A 15,950-nucleotide genomic window follows, 5' to 3' on the forward strand; every position below is an offset into this window, starting at 1 on the left:
CCTTGCCCTGCCTCCCATGCTTACCAAATGAGGAGCTTCAAAACCCCATTCCCCCTCCCACTGTTCTTTCTTGGAATAGGACCACCTGAACCTATTCTTGACTTGTTAAAGGTACTACCACTAGAAGACAGTTGACGTCTGGTCAACTGGGAGAGAAGAGAGTGCTGGTGTCTACTTTGGAGCCTGAGTTCCAGTCATGATGATGTGACTGCAGACAAACCGCTTCCTCTTTCTAGGCCTGTTCCTTCATTGAAAAACAAGTGGCTGGGCAGAGGACAGCCGACGCCCCAGCCTCTCTGCTGAGGCTGGTTGAGTCAGGTGGTGTTGGGGAGCCCCTGAGTGATGGACGTGTATACTGGATCTCAGACTCCCAAAACAGCCAACACATTCTCTGCACCTGCCCTTGCTGGTCTTGGTGATGGTGGAAGCCCAGACCCACTCATGCACCCTTTTCCCTCCAGCCTGGGCGACCCACCTTCTTTCTAATCTCCATCCCTGCTAAACAGTGCCCTGGAGACACTTCCTCCTTGATTCTGCCTAATTTCATTTATGCACTAACCACTTTAACAGCAGCGACGGGGCTCTGCGTTGTGACACATGTGGGGATTTTGAAGGCGTATCACAGTGCAGAACCACATCGCTGCTGTTAAAGTGGTTAGTGCTGTTTCTGGCTAGGCTTTAAAGTGTGGTTGGGTCTCCCCATGAATCCTCCACAGCACATAGAAATGCATGCCGCACAAAACTGTGCCCCATTTAGAGACATTACTGACTAGGAGCCCATTCCCGAAGGGTTTGTCGCCTTGGTTCTAAGGCCCTTTGTATTTTTCTGCTAGTTCACATTTTAAATTAAGACCTGCTTAGTGTGGAATGTACCACATGCTATGCCCATTCTATGATCCATCTTCAAACCTTAGTGATTCATTTCACCCCACTGGCCTTATTACAGAGAGGAGCTTGGATTTCTGGGAAACAAGAACAGACATTGTGGTTGGAACCCAAAAGCATGAGCCATTCTGACTTCTTGGGGCACAGCAAACCATAGTAGAGAAGAAGAGAACTGCAGGAGCCACATCAGCATACCTCTGGCTGGTTCAGTAAAGGACACCAGAAGCAAACCTGCTCCCCAGGGTTCGGCCCCGGGTCTGCGATTCATTCTGCATGGTACAAAGAAGCGTGTTCCAGTTATCTGGGACTGCAGCAATCCTTGGCATAGAAAACATGGTCAGTGGAAATTGCCTGAATAAATCAATATATATGAAATGTGGTCACTCATTCTGGATAGCAAAGATTTGTTTGAACTCTCTACATCTCAAAAGTAGAACATGATTATTAATTCAAGACCTTTCCATTATTACTCTCATAGAAGTGATTTCCTTTTTTCCTGAGCACCTATGCATAGCACCTTACAAGGAGCTTGATCCCTGGTGGGATTTCAGCCATATGTCTCAAACGAGCAAGCCACATTTAATAGTTGATGTGGATGTCACTGCATAGTTCCCTGAAATTTAGAAGACCGTGAACAGGTCATATGAAGAACAGCTGAAAGATCTGAGTATGTGGGACTGGAAGGGGGAAGACAGTAAACTACAGCCGCTGTTTCAACGTTGGCAGGCCGTTCTGTGAAAGGGTGAACAGAAGACTCACTGGGTATGATGTCAGGCAGAAGAACTCAGACCAGTGGCTGGATGTTTACAGGAGGGCACTTTTAGCCAAATGTAGGAAGAACTCAGTGTAGGAAGAACCTGGAGCCCACTGGAGCTATCCTACATTCAAACAGTCCTCCGTCTTCTGGGGTCCAAATGACTTAGGAATGGAGAGTTGAGTTAATCACATTATTTAATTCTTAACTCATTATCACTATCCATCCATATAAGACACATTCATTTTTCTTCCCTTCATCCCTCATTCCCATTCCAATGGAACCAGCTCTGTACTATTTGATACATGCCCTTGTATATATGGGCTTCCCTGGAGGCTCAAATGGTAAAGAATCAGCCTGCAATGTTCAGGAGACCCAGATTCAATCCCTGGATCAGGAAGATCCCCTGGAGAAGGAAATGGCAACCCACTTCAGTACTCTTGCCTGGAAAATTCCATGGATGGAGGAAACTGGTGGGCTACAGTCCACAGGGTCACAAAGAGTCAGACAGGACTAAGCAACTAACGCTTGTTTTCACTTTACTTACATGTATGCACTCTTGTAGAATATACAGATTTGGTTGAGACTGAATATCTTTTATATTTACATACATGATATAGTGCTATTGCTCCAATTCTGTTATTACCTTTTTCCCCCTCAATTAGTTTCCCCTAAACTAATGATTTGTTCTATTCCTTACTGTTGAGTGTACATCTAACCCAGTGCCTCTGACTCATGCATGGTATTCCACAGCATGCATTATCACATTCTCTTTTCTCATCTCTCTAGAGACAGACATCTAAGTTGGTTCCAACTCCCTGCCTCTAGGAACAACACTGTAATGAACAGCCTCTCGTTATGGACATGTAAGAGGCTTCTTCTGGACTATGTGGGTGGGTCATAGAGTGTACTCAGGTTTAATTATGATACAATCAAGCCCATTAAGTGCTTTTTTGCCTTATGCTTTGTGCTTTTTGATCCCTGTTTTACAAGCCCTTCCCCACTCCAAGTGTCTACTGGCATTATACTTTTACCTTCTATGCTAAGGGTTTTAACAATAGCAGGGACTTTTGCCTTTTTCAGTGGCATATATCCAGTGTTAGAAAAGTCCTTCATTCCTATAGATGCTCAATAAAAGGATAAAATCTGGGGTTAAGCTTTGTCCATGGTGAGAGGTAAGAATCCAGCTTTGTATTTTTCCATATATATTGAAGTGGTTTTCTGATTTATATCTGCTTAATAATCCATTTTCCCTCCTCTGGTTTATGGTTTCTTCTTTATATCACAACTGTCCTTTGTAATTGTCTGTTAGGATAAGCAATCATTTAAAAAAAATCATTTTAGCTATTTGTGGACCTTGATTCCTCCACATACATTTTAGAATAAATAAGTTTCTCAAAACATCTTGCTGGAGTTTTGAGTAAACTTGCAGTTGGAGGAGAACTGAAATTCGTGTGATGTTTTCCCATGTATAAACATGCTCCTCTATTTATTCATGCCAGCTATTTTGGTCTTGAATGAAATCATAAATTTTCACTGTGGAAGTCCTGTACATCCTGTTAGGTTGATTCTTCTTGTCAGTTGTTTGTGACTTTAAGTCATATATTTTATTACACTTCTAATAAACTATGATAGTAGCAAACTGCTTATGCTCTTGTTAGATGTCCTGGTTTATCTGTTGATTCTACTGTAAATTAAACTGTAAATTCTATGTAAATGATCTTGTCAGCTACAAATGAGAGCATTTTGTTCTCCTTCCTTTCAACACTTTTGTATTTTATTTATTTTCTATGTTCACTCGATTGGCTAGGTCCTCCAGTATACATTAAATATTGATCAGAATGTGAGTATTCTTGTGTTGTTCCCATATTGTGTGAAATGCTTAGTCATTTTCTCCACTTATGCACAATGTTTGTTGTAGCCTTTAAGAAAGCTACTTTAGTTTTATCAAAAATGTTTTGAAATGTATTAAGTGATTTGCTTCTGTATCTACAGAGATAGCCACATTCCTTTAATCCTCATTCCATTATAGAGGTAAATTACATTAAATCCTTAACTTATACCATGCTTGTATTGCTTAACTTGATCATTTTGCATTATTTTTAATAAACTATTGGATTCAGTAAGTTATTTCATTTAAGATTTTCGCATTAAAACTCATAAACCAAACAGAACTATAATTTGTTGAATCATGGTTATGCTAATCATGAAGAGTGGATGAAGCAGTCTTTATCTTTTTTGTATTTTTCTACAACAGCTTTGTAAGGAAAAGTCTATGTGTTGTTTGAAAGCTCATTAATACTCTTATAAAACTGAGTTTGAAGTTCTGGTAAAGAAGGATAGGGCATCTCTTATTACTCTTTAAATATTGGGTTACTGAAAAGTTCATTGAGGTTTTTATGAAAACACCCAAACATTTTGGTCAAAACAGTATCTTTAATGCTTAATGGTTTATTCAATTATCTTCCCAAATTTGGCATTCTTTGTTTTTCCAGGAATTTTATAAATTTTGTCTAAGTTTTCTAAATTGTTGGCATATAGTTAATACTATTATTAATCTTAAAAACATTATATCTCCTTATTCACTCTGTATTTTATTTGCATCTAACTCTTTTTACTAATCAATTTTATGCATCTTAATTGTCCTTTTAAAGCCAGCTTTTAGTTTTAATTTGTTACTGTTTTTTAGATTGGTATTCTCTATTTCACTGACTTTTATCGTCATTTTTTCAGCTTATCTGGCTTATCTTCAATATTTATTGTTTTGTAATAAGTACATTTTATTTTTTTTTAATTTTTATTTTTACTTTATTTTACTTTACAATACTGTATTGGTTTTGCCATACATTGACATGAATCCACCACGGGTGTACATGCGTTCCCAAACTTGAACCCCCCTCCCACCTCCCTCCCCATAACATCTCTCTGGGTCATCACCGTGCACCAGCCCCAAGCATGCTGTATCCTGCGTCGGACATAGACTGGCGATTCGATTCTTACATGATAGTATACCTGTTACAATGCCATTCTCCCAAATCATCCCACCCTCTCCCTCTCCCTCTGAGTCCAAAAGTCCGTTATACACATCTGTGTCTCCTTTGCTGTCCTGCATACAGGGTCGTCATTGCCATCTTTCTAAATTTCATATATATATGTTAGTATACTGTATTGGTGTTTCTCTTTCTGGCTTACTTCACTCTGTATAATCGGCTCCAGTTTCATCCATCTCATCAGAACTGATTCAAATGAATTCTTTTTAATGGCTGAGTAATACTCCATTGTGTATATGTACCACAGCTTTCTTATCCATTCATCTGCTGATGGACATCTAGGTTGTTTCCATGTCCTGGCTATTATAAACAGTGCTGCGATGAACATTGGGGTACATGTGTCTCTTTCAATTCTGGTTTCCTTGGTGTGTATGCCCAGCAGTGGGATTGCTGGGTCATAAGGTAGTTCTATTTGCAATTTTTTAAGGAATCTCCACACTGTTCTCCATAGTGGCTGTACTAGTTTGCATTCCCACCAACAGTGTAAGAGGGTTCCCTTTTCTCCGCACCCTCTCCAGCATTTATTGCTTGCAGATTTTTGGATCGCAGCCATTCTGACTGGTGTGAAGTGGTACCTCATTATGGTTTTGATTTGCATTTCTCTAATAATGAGTGATGTTGAGCATCTTTTCATGTGTTTGTTAGCCATCCATACGTCTTCTTTGGAGAAATGTCTATTTAGTTCTTTGGCCCATTTTTTGATTGGGTCATTTATTTTTCTGGAATTGAGCTAAAATATGGAACGCTTCACGAATTTGCGTGTCATCCTTGCGGAGGGACCATGCTAATCTTCTCTGTATCGTCCCAATTTTAGTATATGTGCTGCCGAAGTGAGCACTAATAAGTACATTTTAAAGCTATGAATTTATCTCATAGTACTACTTGACCTGTACCCCACAAATTTTAACATGGTTTTTATTGCTGTTCAGGTCAAGGTATTTTTAATCGAAGAGAATAGTAGTTTGCAATTTTTTCAAACATGTACTTTAGTTTTCACTTGAGTATAGATTGCAAACTATACAGTACTAGATTTAACATAATTTGATGTGATTTCTGAGGCTTTGTTGATTACCTGGCATATGTGAACATCCTGTGAACATTTTGTTAGGAAAAAGTTGTTTTTTCTATCCATTTTAACACTATCTTCACAAATGCCACCAAATGTATTCAAGATTATAGACCATATAAGACAAATATTTTTATTTTTTACAGATGTTCTTATTTTTCTTCTATTTAATTTATCAAAGAGAAAAGTCTCTCATTTTAACCCAATATATAATAGTTTAGTTTCCTAATTTTAATAATTGACATATATTATATTGACATATATATGTCTTCATAGTTCTGCTATTTTGAGGTTATATTTTTAGGTGTATGTATTTTTGATAACTATTTTATCTTAATATTTTTTTTAATTTTTAATCTAAATTTACTTATTTTAATTGGAGGTTAATTACTTTACAATATTGTATTGGTTTTGCCATACATCAAATGAATCCACTGCAAGTATACACCTGTTCCCCATCCTGAACCCCCCTCCCTCCTCCCTCCCCAAACCATCCCTCTGGGTCATCCCAGTGCACCAGCCCCAAGCATTCGGTATTATGCATTGAATCTGGACTGGCGATTCGTTTCATCTATGATATTATAGCTGTTTCAGTGCCATTCTCCCAAATCATTCCACCCCAGTCTAAAAGACTGTTCTATACATCTGTGTCTCTTTTGCTATCTCACATACAGGGTTATCATTACCATCTTGAATCTTCAGAGTCCCTTGGACTGCGAGGAGATCCAACCAGTCCATTCTGAGGGAGATCAGCCCTGGGTGTTCTTTGGAAGGAATGATGCTAAAGCTGAAACTCAAGTACTTTGGCCACCTCATACGAAGAGTTGACTCATTGGAAAAGACTCTGATGCTGGGAGGGATAGGGGGCAGGAGGAGAAGGGGATGACAGAGGATGAGATGGCTGGATGGCATCATTGACTTGATGGACGTGAGTCTGAGTGAACTCCGGGAGTTGGTGATGGACAGGGAGGCCGGGCATGCTGCGATTCATGGGGTCACAAAGAGTCAGACATGACTGAACGACTGAACTGGACTGAACTGATACTGTATTGGTGTTTTTCTTTCTGGCTTACTTCACTTTGTATGATAGGCTCCAATTTCATCCACCTCATTAGAACTGCTTCTAATGTATTCTTTTTAATGGGTGAGTAGTACTCCCTTGTGTATATGTACCACAGCTTTCTTATCCATTCATCTGCTGATGGACATCTAGGTTGTTTCCATGTCCTGGCTATTATAAACAGTGCTGCGATGAACATTGGGGTACATGTGTTTCTTTCTATTCTGGTTTCCTTGGTGTGTATGCCCAGCAGTGGGATTGCTGGGTCATATGGCAGTTCTATTTCCAATTATTTAAGGAATCTCCACACTGTTCTCCATAGTGGCTGTACTAGTTTGCATTCCCACCAACAGTGTAGGAGGGTTCCCTTTTCTCCACACCATCTCCAGCATTTATTGCTTGTAGACTTTTGGATCGCAGACATTCTGACTGGTGTGAAATGGTACCTCATTATGGTTTTGATTTGCATTTCTCTGATAATGAGTGATGTTGAGCTTTTCATGTGTTTGTTAGCCATCTGTATGTCTTCTTTGGAGAAATGTCTGTTTAGTTCTTTGGCCCATTTTTTGATTGGGTCATTTATTTTTCTGGAATTGAGCTGCAGGAGTTGCTTGTATATGTTTGAGATTAGTTGTCAGTTGCTTCATTTGCTATTATTTTTTCCCATTCTGAAGGCTGTCTTTTCACCTTGCTTATAGTTTCCTTTGTTGTGCAGAAGCTTTTAATTTTAATTAGGTCCCATTTGTTTATTTTTGCTTTTATTTCCAATATTCTGGGAGGTGGGTCATAGAGGATCCTGCTGTGATTTATGTCGGAGAGTGTTTTGCCTATGTTCTCCTCTAGGAGTTTTATAGTTTCTGGTCTTATGTTTAGATCTTTAATCCATTTTGAGTTTATTTTTGTGTATGGTGTTAGAAAGTGTTCTAGTTTCATTCTTTTACAAGTGGTTGACCAGTTTTCCCAGCACCACTTGTTAAAGAGCTTGTCTAATCCATTGTATATTCTTGCCTCCTTTGTCAAAGATAAGGTGTCCATAGGTGCATGGATTTATCTCTGAGCTTTCTATTTTGTTCCATTGATATATATTTCTGTCTTTGTGCCAGTACCATACTGTCTTGATGACTGTGGCTTTGTAGTAGAGCCTAAAGTCAGGCAGATTGATTCCTCTGGTTCCATTCTTCTTCCTCAAGATTGCTTTGGCTATTCGAGGTTTTTTGTATTTCCATACAAATTGTGAAATTATTTGTTCTAGTTCTGTGAAAAATACCATTGGTAGCTTGATAGGGAGTGCATTGAATCTATAGATTGCTGTGGGTAGTATAATCATTTTCACTATATTGATGCCTCCAATCCATGATCATGGTATATCTCTCCATCTATTAGTGTCCTCTTTGATTTCTTTGATTTGTTTTATAATTTTCTATATATAGATCGTTATTTTCTTTAGGTAGATATATTCTTAAGTATTTCATTCTTTCCTTTGCAAGGGTGAATGGAATTGTTTCCTTAATTTCTCTTTCTATTTTCTCATTATTAGTGTATAGGAATGCAAGAGATTTCTGTGTGTTGATTTTATATCCTGAAACTTTACTATATTCATTGATTAGCTCTAGTAATTTTCTGGTGGAGTCTTTAGGGTTTTCTGTGTAGAGGACCATGTCATCTGCAAATAGTGAGAGTTTTACTTCTTCTTTTCCAATTTAGATCCCTTTTATTTCTTTTTCTGCTCTGATTGCTGTGGCCAAAGCTTCCAGAACTATGTTGAATAGTAGTGGTGAAAGTGGGCACCCTTGTCTTGTTCCTGACTTTAGGGGAAATGCTTTCAATTTTTCACCATTGAGGATAATGTTTGCTGTGGGTTTGTCATATATAGCTTTTATTATGTTGAGGTATGTTCCATCTATTCCTGCTTTCTGGAGAGTTTTTATCATAAATGGATGTTGAATTTTGTCAAAGGCTTTCTCTGCATCTATTGAGATAATCATATGTCTTTTATTTTTCAATTTGTTAATGTGGTATATTATATTGATTGCTTTGTGGATAGTGAAGAATACTTGCATCCCTGGGATAAAGCCCACTTGGTCATGATGTATGATCTTTATAATGTGTTGTTGGATTCTGATTGCTAGAATTTTGTTAAGGATTTTTTCATCTATGTTCATTAGTGATATTGGCCTGTAGTTTTCTTTTTTTGTGGCATCTTGGTCAGGTTTTGGTATTAGGGTGATGGTGGCCTCATAGAAAGAGGTTGGAGTTTACATTCCTCTGCAATTTTCTGGAAGAGTTTGAGTAGGATATGTGTTACCTCTTCTCTAAATTTTTGGTATAATTCAGCTGTGAAGCTGTCTGGACCTGGGCTTTTGTTTGCTGGAAGATTTCTGATTACAGTTTTAATTTCTGTGCTTGTGATGGGTCTGTTAAGATTTTCTATTTCTTCCTGGTTCAGTTTTGGAAAGTTGTGCTTTTCTAAGAATTTGTCCATTTCTTCCACGTTGTCCATTTTATTGGCATATAATTGCTGATAATAGTCTCTTATGATCCTTTGTATTTCTGTGTTGTCTGTTGTGATCTCTCCATTTTCATTTCTAATTTTGTTGATTTGATTTTTCTCCCTTTGTTTCTTAATGAATCTGGCTAATGCTTTGTCAATTTTATTTATCCTTTCAAAGAACCAGCTTTTGGCTTTGTTGATTTTTGCTATGATCTCTTTTGTTTCTTTTGCACTTATTTCTGCCCTAATTTTTAAGATTTATTTCCTTCTACTAACCATGGGGTTCTTCATTTCTTCCTTTTCTAGTTGCTTTAGGTGTAGAGTTAGGTTATTTATTTGACTTTTTTCTTGTTTCTTGAGGTATGCCTGTATTGCTATGAACCTTCCCCTTAGCACTGCTTTTACAGTGTCCCATAGGTTTTGGATTGTTGTGTTTTCATTTTCATTAGTTTTTATGCATACTTTGATTTCTTTTTTGATTTTTTCTGTGATTTGTTGGTTATTCAGCAGCGTGTTGTTCAGCCTCCATATGTTGCAATTTTTAATAGTTTTTCTCCTGTAATTGAGATCTAATCTTACTGCATTGTGGTCAGAAAAGATGCTTGGAATGATTTCAATTTTTTTGAATTTACCAAGGCTAGATTTCTGGCCCAGGATGTGATCTATCCTGGAGAAGGTTCTGTGTGCACTTGAGAAAAAGGTGAAATTCATTGTTTTGGGGTGAAATGTCCTATAGATATCAATTAGGTCTAATTGATCTATTGTATCATTTAAAGTTTGTGTTTCCTTGTTAATTTTCTGTTTAGTTGATCTATCCATAGGTGTGAGTGGGGTATTAAAGTCTCCCACTATTATTGTGTTATTAATTTCCCCTTTCATACTTGTTAGCATTTGTCTTACATACTGCAGTGCTCCTATGTTGGGTGCATATATATTTATAATTGTTATGTCTTCTTCTTGGATTGATCCTTTGATCATTATGTAGTGTCCTTCTTTGTCTCTTTTCACAGCCTTTGTTTTAAAGTCTATTTTATCTGATATGAGTATTGCTACTCCTGCTTTCTTTTGGTCTCTATTTGCATGGAATATCTTTTTCCAGCCCTTCACTTTCAGTCTGTATGTGTCCCTTGTTTCAAGGTGGGTCTCTTGTAGACAATATATATAAGGGTCTTGTTTTTATATCCATTCAGCCAGTCTTTGTCTTTTGGTTAGTGCATTTAACCCATTTATGTTTAAGGTAATTATTGATAAATATGATCCCGTTGCCATTTACTTTACTGTTTTGGGTTTGAGTTTATACACCCTTCTTGTATTTTCTGTCTAGAGAATATCCTTTAGCATTTGTTGGAGAGCTGGTTTGGTGGTGCTGAATTCTCTCAGCTTTTGCTTGTCTGTAAAGCCTTTGATTTCTCCTTCATATTTGAATAAGATCCATGCTGGGTACAGTAATCTGGGATGTAGGTTATATTCTTTCATCACTTATTGTGTCCTGCCATTCCCTCCTGGCCTGAAGAGTTTCTATTGAAAGATCAGCTGTTATCCTTATGGGAATCCCCTTGTGTGTTATTTGTTGTTTTTCTCTTGCTGCTTTTAATATTTGTTCTTTGTGTTTGATCTTTGTTAATTTGATTAATATGTGCCTTGGGGTGTTTCTCCTGGGTTTATCCTGTTTGAGACTCTCTGGGTTTCTTGGACTTGGGTGATTATTTCCTTCTCCATTTTAGGGAAGCTTTCAACTATTATCTCCTTAAGTATTTTCTCATGGTCTTTCTTTTTGTCTTCTTCTTCTGGGACTCTTATGATTCGAATGTTGGGGCATTTAACACTGTCCTGGAGATCTCTGAGATTGTCCTCATTTCTTTTAATTCATTTTTCTTTTTTCCTCTCTGTTTCAATTATTTCTACCATTCTATCTTCTACCTCACTAATCCTATCTTCTGCCTCTGTTATTCTACTATTTGTTCCCTCCAGAGTGTTTCTGATCTCATTTATTGCATTCTTCATTATATATTGACTCTTTTTTATTTCTTCTAGGTCCTTGTTAAACCTTTCTTGCATCTTCTCAATCCTTGTCTCCAGGCTATTTATCTGTGATTCCATTTTGATTTCAAGATTTTGGATCATTTTCACTATCATTATTTGGAATTCTTTATCAGGTAGATTCCTTATCTCTTCGTCTTTGGTTTGGTTTGGTGGGCATTTCTCCTGTTCCTTTACCTACTGGGTATTCCTCTGTCTCTTCATCTTGTTTATATTGCAGAATTTGGGGTGGCCTTTCTGCATTCTGGAAGTTTGTGGAGTTCTCTTTATTGTGGAGTTTCCTCACTGAGTGGGATTGTACGGGTGGCTTGTCAAGGTTTCTTGGTTAAGGAAGCTTGTGTTGGTGTTCTGGTGGGTGGAGCTGGATTTCTTCTTTCTGGAGTGTAATGAAGTGGCCAATAATGAGTTACAAGATGTCAAGGGCTTTGACGTAACTTTGGGCAGCCTGTATATTGGAGCTCAGGGCTATGTTCCTGTGTTGCTGGAGAATTTGTGTGGTATGTCTTGCTCTGGAACTTGTTGGCCCTTGGGTGGTGCTTGGTTTCAGTGTAGGTATGGAGGCATTTAATGAGCTTCTGTCAATTAATGTTCCCTGGAGTCGAGTTCTCTGGTGTTCTCAGGGTTTGGACTTAAGCCTCCTGCTCCTGGTTTTCAGTCTTATTTTTACAGTAGTCTCAAGACTTCTCCTTCTATACAGCACCATTGATAAAACATCTAGGTTAAAGATGAAAAGTTTCTTCACAGTGAGGGACACTCAGAGAGGTTCACAGAATTACATGGAGAAGAGAAGAGGGAGGAGGGAGTTAGAGGTGACCTGAATGAGCTGAGGTGGAATCAATAGAGGAGAGAGCAAGCTAGCCAGTAATCACTTATGTGCACTTCACAACTGGAGTGCTCAGAGATGTTCATGGAGTTATACAGAGAAGAGAAGAGGGAGGAAGGAGACAGAGGTGGCCAGGAGGATAAAGGGGGGAATCAAAAGGAGAGAGACAGAACCAGCCAGTAATCAGTTCCCTAAGTGTTCTCCAACATCTGGAACACACAGAGATTCACAGAGTTGGGTAGAGAAGAGAGGGGGTAGGGAGGAAACAGAGGTGACCTGATGGAGCTAAAGGAAAGTCCAAAGGGGAAGAGAGCAGTCATGCCAGTAATCTCGCTCCCAAGTAAAAATAGGTACTGAAGATTGGGTTATTAATGGTACAAAATTGATAACAAATACCAAAAAGCAAAGATTAAAAATCTAGAGTTGAGTTTGGAATTTCAAAAATACAATATTAAAGAAAAGAAGAAAAAAAAAAAGAGAGAGGGAAAAAAGTCACAAAAATTATAAAAACATATATATATATATATATATATATATATGAAGTTTGCTTTTTAAAAATAGGGTGTTTTTTTTTTGCAAAGTAATAGGTTGTAAAATTGAAAATTAAAGGAGTAATAGAGGACTTAAAAATTTTTTTAAATTTTTAAAAGAGAGAATGATCGTAAAAATATATCTAGGACTTTCTCTGGTGTTGTGGGTATTGTGGGGTCAGTTCATTTTTGGATAGTTCCTTGGTCTGGCCTATATTTCTCAAGATCTATAGGCCCCTTCCTATGTAGCTGGTACTAACGACAGGGTTTTAATCTATTGCACCTGTCACTTCCAAGGTGGTTCCCTCTGTTTTAGCTTCTTCTGTTTGCTGGTCTCTTCAGTGCCTGATTTCCACCCTGACACAAAGGGGGCGGTGGTGGACATTTTTTTAGGCTCACTTGTTCAGTTGCGCTGTGGGGAGGGAGGGACGCTGCAAACAAAAAACACTGGCGTGTGCTCGCAGTGCCTCAGCCACACTGGGCCTGCCCCCGCTCACGGCGCGTGTGCCCTCCCTGCCCACACTGCTCAGGCTCTAGGTTGCTCCACTGGGAACCGTCCGAGGCCGGCCCTGGGCTGCATGCACCTCCCAGGTCTAAGCCGCTCAGGTTCAGGCACTCGGGTAGTCCTCAGAGGTGCAGACTTGGTTGGGCCTGCGTTTTGTGCCCTTCCCAGGTCCAAGCAGCTCAGGTGATTAGGTGTTTGGCAAACACAGTCACTGTGACTTATTGCCTCCCCCATCCCTGCTGCTCAGTTTTCTGAGTGTACAACCGGCGCACCTTCTCAGGCAGATGTTGACTGTCCAGAACCCCAAGAAGTCTTGGTTAGCAAAGAAGCCTGCTTGCAGTTTGGTAGATAATGCCTCTCTGGGGCTGTGATTGCCCCCTTCTGGCTCTGGCTCCCTGTCACCGGAGGGGGATGGTCTGCAGCCGGCTAGTGCTGTTCAGTCCTTTGTTCTGTGCACGGGCCTGGCAGTGTCTTAGGGCTTTTTGTATGGTAGCTATCCCACAGTCCAGTTTGCTAGCCCAAGTTAGTTTGCTCAGATTGCCCTCGGGCCATTCAGGCTCGGTCCTTACTCTAAGCAAAGCAGCCCATGCCTCCCTGCTCAGCCCCCACTTGCTAGTGGCAGATGCAGGCATCTGCGCTGCTTCTCCACTGGGGGAGTTACCGTTGGGCTCGTAATCTGTGGGTTTTAATTATTTATTTATTTTTCCTCCCTGTTGTGTTGCCCTCTGTGGTTCCAAGGCTCGCCACAGACTCAGCAGTGAGAGTGTTTCCTGGTGTTTGGAAACCTCTCTCTTTTTAAGACTCCCTTCCCGGGACGGAGCTCCGTCCCTACCTCTTTTGTCTCTTTTTTTTGTGTTTTATATTTTTTCCTACCTCCTTTCGAAGACAATGGGCTGCTTTTCTGGGTGATGTCCTCTGCAGGCATTCAGAAGTTGTTTTGTGTAACTTTCTCAGTGTTTAAATGTTCTTTTGATAAATTTGTGGGGGAGAAAGTGGTCTCCCCATCCTATTCTTCTGCCATCTTAGGACCACTGCCTTAATGCGTTTTTTGAAGTGTTTCTCTTTTTCTCATAATTTTTGCTTTTAATTCTATTTTATCACACTTAAATTGCTATCTTGACTTTCTCTTCATCCATACTTTTCAATATATAATTTTCTATCCCTTTGCTTTTAAGTTTTTTCATATCTTTTGTGTTAACCCTGTCTTCTATAGACAAATATTACTGGATTTATTTTTTTTCCAATTTAAGTTTTTCTCCTTTTGTTTGGTAAGTTTGATACCCTTATATTTATTAGAAATTGTCCTATTTGAATTTATTTCTGCCACTTTCATGGACTGAATATTTTTGGCCTCCCAAAGCCACATGCTGAAGCTCTGACCCACAATCTGATGGTATTTGGAGGTGGGGCATTTGGGAAGTAACTGGGTTTAGGTAAGGTGGTGGCCTCAAAAGAGATTCAGGGCCCTTGCAAGAAGAGGAAGACCAGACACCAGAGCTCTCTCTCTGCCTGCAAGCCCCGAGGAAAGGCCCTGTGAGGACACGGCAGGAAGGCGGCTGTCGGCACCTCAGGAAGTGGTCCTCACCAGACACGGAGTCTGCTGGCACCATGACCTCAGATTTCCCACCCTGCAAGAAAGTCTAGTAAAATGTGCATTGTTTAACCCACACAGCCTACGGTGTTGAATATTTTGTTACAGAAGCCTGAGCTAAGAGAAAGCCCTTACGCCGTTCTTTCCATTTTATATATATTTTGTTTTCTTTCTTTCTTTCTTTCTTTTTCTCCTTTAACCGTACTGATTTGAAAGCTCTATTAAAATTTTTTTTTGGGTGATGGTTATCCACAGCCTATTAAAAATGAGTACTTTTGCTTTTCTCTATAACTTTGTCACCATTGTTAATCCCATCTCATTTTCTGATGTAAAATCTGGATTATTATCTATTCCTTTTGAGTCCTTTACCATTTATGTAATAGTAAGATTAACTGAATCAATCATTCATCGTTACTTCCTATGTATTTACAAACACATGGACCTTGTCTGAGTTCACTTCTTTTCTTACTGGAATATTTCCTCCAAGAATATTTTCAAAGATGGTCTTTGGGAAGTAAATCTTTGCAGTCTTACATGCTTCACAATGGGCTTCCCATGTGACCCAGCAGTAAAGCATCCACCTGCAAATGAGCCGAGAAGATCCCTTGGAGTAGGAAATGGAAACCCATTCCAGTTTTCTTGCCTGGGAAATTTCCATGGAGAGAGGAGCCTGGTGAGCTACAGTCTAGAGAGCTGCAAAGAGTTGGACGTGACTGAACACACTCACACACACTTCATAACAGTGTCTATATTCATTCAGATGATAGTTGAACTGAATATGTAGGCTTAGTGTCCTTTTCTTTCAACAATATTAAACACTGAGCCACTATTTTTTTGTATCTAGGATTCTTATTGAGATGTCTGATGTCAACCTGATTCTCCTGTACAGCCCATCTTTTTTTCTGGAAACTTTAAAGGTGGTTTCTCTTTTTGAACCTACATTTTGCCATAAATGTGTCTGAGTTTTTCCTCCTCATCCTGTTTGAAGGTCTATATGCCATTGTATTAAAATTTTAATCTTTCTATACTTTTGGAGAATTCTCATTTTTTTTTCAAAGATTTCCTCCCCTTCTATTTTCTCTCTCCTATGGAATTCCTAGTTTAAAAAAAAAAAGGTGTCATCTGTTTTATTTATCCTTTCCCATACTATTTGTT

The 15,950-nt window shown here is 39.0% G+C and overlaps 1 non-coding gene across 1 annotated transcript; it reads right to left on the reverse strand.

Annotated features, from left to right (window-relative positions):
* Nucleotides 1-5,420: 5,420 nt before the first annotated feature.
* On the reverse strand, nt 5,421-5,527 carry LOC138074647 (U6 spliceosomal RNA). Its single transcript, XR_011144478.1, has one exon. It is a non-coding gene; the product is annotated as a U6 spliceosomal RNA (small nuclear RNA).
* Between the last annotated feature and the right edge of the window lie 10,423 nt (nt 5,528-15,950).

This window comes from Capricornis sumatraensis, chromosome 2 (genome assembly GCF_032405125.1).
Source record: "Capricornis sumatraensis isolate serow.1 chromosome 2, serow.2, whole genome shotgun sequence".
Classification (NCBI taxonomy): Eukaryota; Metazoa; Chordata; class Mammalia; order Artiodactyla; family Bovidae; genus Capricornis; species Capricornis sumatraensis.